Source organism: Triticum aestivum, chromosome 5B (assembly GCF_018294505.1).
Source record: "Triticum aestivum cultivar Chinese Spring chromosome 5B, IWGSC CS RefSeq v2.1, whole genome shotgun sequence".
NCBI classification, from domain to species: Eukaryota; Viridiplantae; Streptophyta; class Magnoliopsida; order Poales; family Poaceae; genus Triticum; species Triticum aestivum.
In genome coordinates, this window is record NC_057807.1 from 88898412 (window position 1) to 88908749 (window position 10338).

The following is a 10338-nucleotide window of genomic DNA, read 5'->3' on the forward strand; positions in this document are numbered from 1 at the left end:
TTTACTTGGCACTTGGGGGCTAATGCACATTGCTCTTTTTTAAGGCAAATCTTTAATGACTCGGCTTAGCTATGAAGCTTAAGCCAGCCCTTGAGGGCTACGTAGGTGGATTTTTTCACAAGTATGGTGATAAGTCCCAGCTTCACTATGCAGCTTAAGTCAGCCCTTGCGGGCTACATATGCGGATTTTAGCACTACAGTTTGAAGTCCCGACTTAACTTTCCAATTTTAAGCCGGCCCTTGGGGACTACTCGTTTTGATTCAACAGTTACAAAATGCTATGGCATAGCTACAAGATAAAAGAGGTTGTTTAAGTCCACAACATATTCAATTCTTTCATATTCAGTAGACTTGGCGGCTGACAGATAAACTTATATGAGAAGATCTTGTTAGTGCTTACCTCAAAGCACTCCTTCATGAGGTTAACCAAGCCGGCTTCAAAGTCACGACTGGTGTGAAGACAGTTTAAATAACCCACGTGAATCTCATGAGCGTTGAAATGGGCATAACTTTCCAAGTCAAGCTTCCATTTGCCTTGTCCACAGCTGAAAATTCTTCTTTGCTGCTATGTTTGGATAAGACAGTGGGATTACTCGGCTCTGTGAAGACAACTCCAATACAATGCCATCTTCGGCCTCTTGTGCAACAGGCTTTATGGGACTTGGCAGCTTAGCATTGGCCGGATTGACATCCACGGAGTCCATTATGACATTGTGCTCTTCTGGCGGTGGATCATCAATAGCTGCTTCAGAGGTTTGATGCAAAGATTCAGACATTATCTGCTTCTCCAGGTCAGCGGCCTTGGGATCTTTGATGGCGTTGGTGTCTTCGCCCGTCTTAGTTGTCTTCACCTTCTTGCTTGGCTTGTCTTTACCGCTGGCAAAAAGACATAAAGATATTAGCATGATAATTTACAAAGGGTTTAAAAGCAAGGAAATTCATTATTCTCACCGAGGGGCGACTTTGAAAAGGGGGATCTGAGTCCCAATGGAGTCACCAGATGAGGAGTAAGAAGTGCCCTGATAGTTTGAATCAGAAGGGTTAAGGGGTTGTTGAACAAGACCCGCCTTTGGAAAAGCCAAGTCGGAAAACTGTGAAACGTCTGCTCGGCATTTGCGAGGGACTGGTGTATTGGGTACACCAGATAAGAGATTCCCGCCGCCACTATTCCGGGTCATGCGGTGAACTTCATGCTGCTGCTTCTTCAAAATAAAGTTGGGATCCAAGTAAGCTAAAGGGTGAGAAAACCTTACTTTTCGGCTCACTTGTCGAGTTCTCTATCTCGGCATAGTTTCTGAGTTAGAGGAAAGGATAATTACCTCTTCATCATCTGCGCGGCTGGCCTCCTTGTCATCCTGAGAGTTTTCAGCATCAATAAGGTGTATAAAGAAAGAGCAAAGGGAGTCAAGTTCTACCTCCGACTCATTGTCATTCAAAGCAAATAGCTCTAAGGTGTTCATTTCCTTCGTGGAGGGCTTTCTGGGAGCCTTATTCTTTGTCCTGGTCTTTTTGGCCAATTTATCCTGAAGCTTCTTGCTCCAGAAGGGGGAATCAGCCTGCAGAAGTTCAAGTAATAATGAGAAGGCAGATTGACAAATAATGATTTAGTGAAAGTTGTTTAAAGTACTTACAACTGGAGCTTTGTTAAGGGTCCAGAAAGGATTGAAGCCTATCTTGCTACAAGTTTCCAAGCTCTCATTAAGCAGTGTCTTGGTCATCTTATTGATTGCATCATCATCCAGCTCTATTTGACAGTGGCACTAGGGATCTTTGACATTACCAGTATACTCACACATTAAGCCGGGCCTACAGCTTAAGGGTAAGATCCTCCATGCGACCCAGCATCGAACTAGATCGGCTCCATTCAAACCATTAGCCATTAAGGCCCTAATCTTTGAAAAAATGGGCATATATTTGGCCCGTTCTTCTGTGTTGATCCGCTCTGGGCGATGGTGTCTGTTGTTAAGCCGGTTTTCATGAAAACCCCGCAGCGGATTTTCGTCCGCTAGAGATGTGTCTTGACAATAAAACCACGTTTGGTTCCAGTCCTTAGGATGATTGGGAGGTGCGGCAGCAGGAAAAGTGGCTTCTTTCCACCTCTGAATGGAAATGTCACCTAGTTCTAGGCAAGGCCCGTCTGTGAACTCGGCCTGGCGGTTCAAGTAATAGAATTCCCTGAACAATTCTATAGTGGGCTCTTGTTGAAGATACACTTCACAAAAAACTTGAAAATTGCAGATGTTTGAAGCAGAGTTGGGCCCGATGTCTTGAGGATGAAGTTTGAAGAAATGTAGCACATCACGAAAAAAAATTGAGCCGGGTGGAGTGAAACGACAACTTTGACTTCTTTTGGGTCAGGGGTGGTCTCGGTTCCTGGGACTCTCCAGTGGATAACGTTCTTTGCGGCCAAGACGCCCACCTGAACATGCTCGTTCAGTGTCTGCTCGGTAACCCGGGAGGTGACCCAGTTGCATGAGGTAACAGTTTTGGTCATTTTGTTGATGAAAGCCTAAAAAAGGAAAATATTACCGGATTAAGGTTATGCTGTTAAGCCGTCCAATGATCAAAAAGTAAGTGCAATGCTAATTCATATGCAGAAGAATAAGTGCTATAAAGGTCAGCATGGTTAAACTAGAAGACAATGTCGGGTTATACAGATTGTGAACATATATTGGCGGCTCAAAAAGGGGACTAATGCTATATGACGGGTTACGACTTATCGTATAAGCCGCCCGCACGATTGCAGTGCGACAAATCTATAAGTGAAGTTTTGCTAAGTGATGGGCAAACAAGTTCCACAGATTAGTTCTATGATTTTGGATCTACAACAGTTCAAAAAACAAAATAAATCTTAACATAAGGTTATGACAGTGGAGGAACTCGTCTACTTAGATGAGATTTTGTACAGAAAGGGTACCTTTTACAATCAAAAAGGGATGCTGAAACTACCACTACGCAGCTTTAATGTTGGGTTCAGATCAAATTATGCGTTCTAGGGAGAAAGATGAAGACCGGTGAAGAACACTAATGAACGGCAGAAACCATAATGCAGATCTGTTACACGGGAAGACACTACTGCAGGATGTTGTTAACGTGACACTACGATCAGGACCCTTTGACGAAACTATGTGCGATACATTAATCACAAACGGTGGTGTAAAAAACCGTCAAAAAAGGTGCAAAACATTTTCGATGAGGATGCATCAAACACGGTTCAGATTTTAGTTCCGTGTGTGATGTAGGGAATACGGTTCAGTGCAATTAACCGTTTGCGATGAGGGGCAACAAAAGAAATAGGCAGCCAGATGAAGGTGTGTGTGATAAACAGCATACGGTTCACTAGGATGAACTATTTGTGATTAGGCAACACAAAAGAAACAGTCAGCCAAATCAAGGTGTGTGCGATATACGGCATGCGGTTCACGCGGATGAACTGTTTGTGTTGAGACAAGAGAACATAAACGGTTCAATATGACAAGATGTGCATGATACGCGGCAAACAAGTCTATAATCAGAAATGTGTGCGAAGACCGATAATAACACAGACAATTGCTGCTAATAAGACATGTGTGTTGTGCAATGGGATTGCATACAGAACAACAACATATATATTACATGCATGATTAACCAAATTAAACATCCAATTACATAGGTGGCTAGCTACTACAACCATGGCATTTGCACACACCAAAGTAAACTATTACATGCATAATTTCATAGGTGGCTACTACACACATGACACTTCCACACACCAACAAAGTAAACTATATATTACATGCATGATTAACTAGCATAAATGATCATGTGATCATCATCTACTTCTTGTGACGCTTGCTCTGCTTGTGGCTCGATTCGGGCTTGTAGATTTGGGTAACGAGGCACTTCCTCATGTCAACGATCCGTCTGTACATCTCGAAGCATGTGTACACGCTCTTGGCCGCGAACCTGAGGTGAGGTTCATCCAGTCTCCGCACCCAGGCCCTGTTCCAAGATACGGCAGTTGTTCTCTAGGCATCCTGCTTCATCTTTTTGTAGTAGGGGTTGATGGTGGCCGAGGCGAGTTTGACCAGGGAGTCCTTCTCCGTGCTGCCCCAGACCCTGTAGTGGTCACGGATTTCGACAAGGTTCTCGCAGGCCAAGCCCGTAACACTGAGCGCTTTTACATTGTCAGTGGTTTCCACTGTGGCGAACTTGTAGTCGGTGCTGTTGACAAATCTGTTGAACGGTCACAAGGCTCTCTGGCCATGCAGTAATGGTAGATGAGGACATGATGGCACATGCACAACTGGGTGGTGGCAACCTTCTGATCTATGTCGGGACCATCGTCGGTGTACTGGAGGTCGATGCCGACCACCTTGTACTTGTCTCCAGCAAGCAACTGCTCAACGGTGTTAATGTAGTCGTCCACCATGGCCGGGTCGATAGTGTACACCCCCAAGAGATCTGTATCCCTCGCATGGGTCTCTACTTTATGCTCGCCGAACTCCATTGGAGCGCCGCTAGACATCCCCTCTCTATGTGTCGTCGTGGGTGTGCTTGTTGTGTTATGGGGCGCGATCGAAAGGTTGAAGAGACTAAGGCTATAATGGCCGCGGGAATTAAAGGGGAGGTCGGACGACACGTCCTGATGGCAGTTCTAATTCGCAAAGCGTAACTCCATTGTGCCACACATAACTGCACCGCGTGGCAACGCACGTGGCACAACCGCATGCATATGGGGCCCCCGACGTGATCATGCGCAGGCCCAACCGTTGGCAGAGCGCGCGCGGAGGGACGCGAGCAGAGCGCTCCGCGGTCGCCTCAACGGTGAGCAACCATATATATATATATAGCAGTTGAACACGCAAGGAAAAGCTGTCCACAACCCAAGCGCGTCGACGGACGTGAGCAAAGCACGCCGTGGCGCCTAACGGCGAGCACAGCGCGCCACAGCGCCTAACGGTTGAACTGTTTGTATAGATTAAGCACGACTGCTTAATCTATGAATGAAATATATGCTTAATTACTGAATTTTAGTTGCAAAAATTAGATAGTCCTAGTGATTTTTAGCTGCATATTTTGACAAATCGCCATTGAAACTGCTGGATGTCCTCTCTGTATGTGTCATCGTGGGCCCAAACACTGGCAGCACAACTTATAAATTGACACGATGGAGTACTAGTTACAGTGATGCATATAATTAAGCAAAAGGATCACACATGTCTTTATTGACTGGAACGCGAATGCACACTACTAGAAATAAGGCTGTTAGTGGCGCACCAGTTTTTGCTATTAATGGCGCACTATAGGTGCGCCACTATTAATACGCCACTAGTAATTGTTAGTAATGGCGCACCTTTGATGCCCCATTGGTAATCCAAATACCAATGGCGCACCACATGGTGCGCCACTACTAACCCTTAGGTGCTCCACTGGTATTCCCTCCAGGTGCGCCACTAATAGCCTTATAGGTGCGCCACTAGTAATAAAGGAAGGTGCGCCACTAATAAGGGCTTAAATGCGCCACTAGTAATGTATTTGGAAAACAAAAAAAAATTCAAATTTACAGAAAACAACCTATAAGGAAAAATAACTTAAAAACAAAAAAATGAAATAGAATCATAATTTTTATTATAGTAAGAATATTACAATGTCTTTACAAGTATCCAATAAAAGGAAAATTGCAAGGAAATAAAAGAAAATCCTAAAACTAATCTTCTAGTAATATTTTCTTCTTTTTCTTCACTTTATCCCTGCAAAATGTAACAAAATAAACAGAAAAACAAACAAACTATTTATGACATGTCAATACTGTTATTTTTTATGCAGAACTAGATATGAGCATATATTTCTAGAATTACATGGTGTGAATATTGTATGAGTAAGATTATAATGGAAATGAATTTTGATAGGAGCCCACTTTCGACGAGTATTTATCTCACAGAGCTAAATAATCATGGCATTTACCTTTTGATAGTATTATTATACTATACTACCAGTATACTACTCCACTTGGATTTTTTAGATGAGCAGATCTGAGATAGACATCTGTTCAAGTGGCTATAGGTAGGCTTGAAGAATTCTCATCGGTTCAAGTGGCTACAGGTGGTTGCACAGCTGGAATATAGACTACTAGTACTATTTGAAAAGAAAACAAGAGCAAATCTGAACATACTAGTCAGATCCGATCACATTGAGCTAGAAAGAAAATTCATCAGGAAACAGATGGCCGGCGACTTACTTCCAGACGTTGAGGATCTCGTTGTGCCCGGCGAAGACGCTGCGGAGTGCGTCGCAGACGGACTGCTCACAGCGATAGCTGCCGCAGATGAACTCGTTGTCCTGCAGGTAGTCCAGCAGCCAGGGAATTAAAGATAGGAGGGCTAGAATTGAAAGAACTAACAATTCATGAGTAGGGCAAACATAAACATGCTCAAGTATAACAAAAAGGAGAACACCCAATTCTATGCAATAACATAGAAAAAAGGAATAATTTAGCTAATGCAGTTGAGCTCATATGCTTTAGAAGTGGTCATACGATGTGTTTAGCATTCCCATACCATGGTGTCCGTTTTTCTTCTTCTAAGGAGCACACACTCTTTGTGGTATTGTGGTTATACTAAGTTACTAACTCACGAGCAAGCAATCTCAAACAAGTATCAGCAAAAAAAGGGTTACTTACTAAGTCGAATCCTGTTCTTTAATGCAGCTAAACAAACATATGATGTGATAGGTAAAATACCCTTTAAAGCAGGACTGATTCCAGAGTCTATGATGTTCACCAATCAACGCGGTGCTCTATATTTATGACTGCGAGAACTGAAAACAGAGTATCCGAAAAAAGTACTAGAACACAAGCAGCGACATAGACAGAAAACAGGAATAGTTCAGCCAGATGCAGTTGAGCCAGTTGGCATACAATTCAAGAGTTGTTAAGAATCAAATTAAGGGTGTGTGGCATTTCCATATCCTGGTGTCTTTATCTCCAAAGAACACTAATACTCTGTTTGGTAATATTAAGTTACTAACCGGAAGCCTCTTTTAGTGCAGCTAAACAAATACATGCTCAAATATGTTACCTATTCTTTAGAACAGCGCTGATTCCAAAATAAGCAACGCAAAGCATGTACATTACCCCTAGATGGTATGACCCGAAGGTGAAAAGCATGTCATTTGTGTTTACTTGGCCTCTCTGAATAGCCAACTCCTTGACCCACTCTTTCACAATCTGCATTTCAAACATGCATATTGTTCACCAGACGATAAATTACCAAAAGGTAATGCCAACTCGCATATGGAAGGAGGAAACAGCCACCTTGTCAAGCTTCCCCAGCACCTCGTCTTGCCTGGCGGCCTCCTCCTTGCTCTTGTACAGACCCAGCTGGGCCAAAAGCTAAGATTTTGATCAACAAGCAAGGCTTTAATCGGTTCATCTAGTACTTGGTTGAAATAGGAAGGTAAAGAAGACCAGAATATACAAGTTTTGTGGAGTGTTTTTTTTCAGCTCACCATAGAGAATTGGTAGCTGGTAAACTTGGTTGGTGACACATATGATTGTGAAGTTGTTGGTATTTCACCAAGTTTCAGGCTAAAGCTAGACCCGGGTTCTGTCTGAAATCTGAACTGACGAGTTATAATAAGCTCAAGACTGCAGTGACTTTATTCATCCCTATCCAGTATACTCTACTAGTGCAGAAGTGCATTTGTTGTCAAAATTTACTTGGTTGTAAGCGGGAGGTGAAGAACGCCAGAATTATACAACCTGGCAGCCCAAGATTCAGATGTTATATGCCGTTCGTGTTGCTCAGGGAAACTTGGATCAGAAGTTCAGAACCCAAGATTCAGATGGCATGATGTAGGTGACTCCTAGCAAAATGAGAGCACGCGAGAAACGGCAGGGAGGGAGCGGGTGTTACTTAGCTCACCTGGGAAACGAAGAAGTGGCCGGATGCGTGCAGGAGACGACAATACGAAGCGCTCAACTTGGCGGCGCCGGTGGGAATGGCGACTCTAGCGGCTCTGGCGCTACTGCTGTGCATCTCCATGACCTCCATGGATAGGTGCGCCGCCGCTTAGTACAAGGTGGGCGGGCTGGACGCGTGGGGGGTGCCGCCGTCCAGCAAGTTGGACGTGTATGTGCGGTGGGCCAAGTCCGTCCCCGTCAAGCTCGGCGACGCCCTCTTCTTCCTCTACCCGCCCAGCCAGGACAGTGTCATGCAGCTCACCGCCAAGGCCTTCACCTCCTGCGATGTGTCCGACCCGCTGCTCAAGCTGGAGGACGGCAACTCCGTCTTCAACCTCACCAAGCCCGGGCGGGCCTACTTCAGCAGCGCCGCCTCGGCGTGCTGCCGCAAGGGCGAGAAGTTCAAGCTGCGATGATACTTGAAAGAAACAGAATCGTAGCCTCGAAGCGGCCAACATGTGGCAATAATCGAATCAGAGCGGCAGATCGGTTCGAACCTACTCCAATTCCTGTGAGCTATGGAGGTCAGCCTCCAGCGGCCCGTCGAAGGACCGCATAATCTGGAAGCTAGACGAGGATCTGGAAGCCCGACTATGGCCGTGGCGGCTGGATCTGGGGCCTTCGGGTGGCGGGGAGCTCCTCCTCCTGCATCTCGGCAGCCTCCACACACCGGAGCAATGGCCTCGCCGGAGGATGTGGTCACCAGCTCTCCTCTGGATCCGGTGAGGAGGGTTGGGGAAGGAGCTCACCACGGCTCCATGCCCTGGATCTGGTGTGAGGGAGGGGGAAGGGGGCTCGCCGTGGTCGGGAGGGAGAGTAAGAGGCGGGTGGCCGGGGCTTCCCGATCTAGATCGAAGTCGAGGGAGGTGGGTGGGTGTGTCAGGAGGAAGGGGAGGGGAGAGAACGTGACTAGAGGGAGGGGATAAGGGGTGATAGCAATGGCGCACTAGTAGGGGTGCGCCATACGTATAGATAGCAATGACGCATTTTTTACTGGTGCGCCATTACTAGTTAAAACTAGTAATGGCGCATTTTTCTCTGGTGCGCCACTGCTAAATCTGGGAGGGGTGTGGGGCCAAAACAAAACTAGTAATGGCGCATCATACACCAGATGCGCCATTAGTAATATGGCTACTAATGGCGCATCCATATCTGGTGCGCCACTTCTATATAGCAGTGGCGCACCACATACATGGTGCGTCATTAATGTCCATATTAGCTATAGTCGTTTTTGTAGTAGTGGCAATAGCACAATAAGAATTAAGGACGCAAGAAGAAAGATGCATCCATCAAGGTATGACCTCCTCCTTCTCAACTCAGTGCACCAGGCCACCGACCGGCGGCTAAGGATCGGCGGCTTTTGTGGCGAGGTCAAGGTGCTTCTCAGCAAAGGCATCCAAGGCTTCCAGCTGGTTGAAGAAGTCAAACATCATAGCATCCTCACTGGCCTTGTAGATACCTATGTACATGACTGCTTGTAAACGTGGATTGTAGGTCAGCAAAATCTTGCAGGGAGAGGCGCCTCGCGGCGAGCGCGACCTCCAGATGGACATTCTTCGTGGCGTCGGCGGGCAGTCGCAGGGCCACCAATGCTTGAAAGAGGTTCCGACAATGGAGGACGGTTAGGGTGGCAGGCAATGAGGAGCCCGGCCGCGCAGGCTGGAGGAGTACGGCGATGTCGTCCGTGAGCTTCTTGACGACGGTGAACTTGTTGGTGGTGGCAACGATCATCTGGTCCAACGGAGAGTCGTAGCTGGCGTCGACGGCGGCCATCCACCAGCCAGTCGCCAACACCGTCTGGAGACGATCCTCGATGCCATGTCGCAAGCCGGCATCGTGGACCGTCTGGCACAGCCACTGACCGCTCGCGCGCATCGCTGCCATGGGTCTGGAGTGAGCACTTTTGCACTTAGTGTAGGTGCTTAGGCAAATGCTTAGGTGCGTATGATGTGGTAGATGCATTGGAATGGAGGGGCGCATTCATATGAGTGTAAACTGCGTTGCATTCACATCATGCTGCCTCTTTTCCCGGTCCTCCTCCCATTACTTCCCTCATGCATTCATGATGCTAATTGAAGGAGGATGCATCATTGGTCGTTCAACATTTCGGGAACCGCTACCCTCTCCCTCGTCTGCATTAAAGCTGTATCAAGAACTGCGCTGCCTGCTGCACGCCTTGCTAAACACACCTCCTCGCCTCCATCTAGCTTAATTACTGAATTTTAGTTGCAAAAATTAGATACTGCTAGTGATTTTTAGCTTCATATTTTGACAAATCGCAGTGTTATAAGGTTGACAAATGGAAATGTTACCAGATCAACAAATGACAATCTTTCCAGTTTGACAAATGGAAACATACCCAATATGATAGATGCAAATCTTACCAAATTGTTTGT

The 10338-nt window shown here is 46.1% G+C and overlaps 1 pseudogene; it reads left to right on the top strand.

Moving 5' to 3' along the window:
• Positions 1 to 8031: 8031 nt before the first annotated feature.
• LOC123114676 (early nodulin-like protein 1) lies at positions 8032 to 8358 on the top strand (annotated as a pseudogene).
• The last annotated feature ends 1980 nt before the right edge of the window (positions 8359 to 10338 follow it).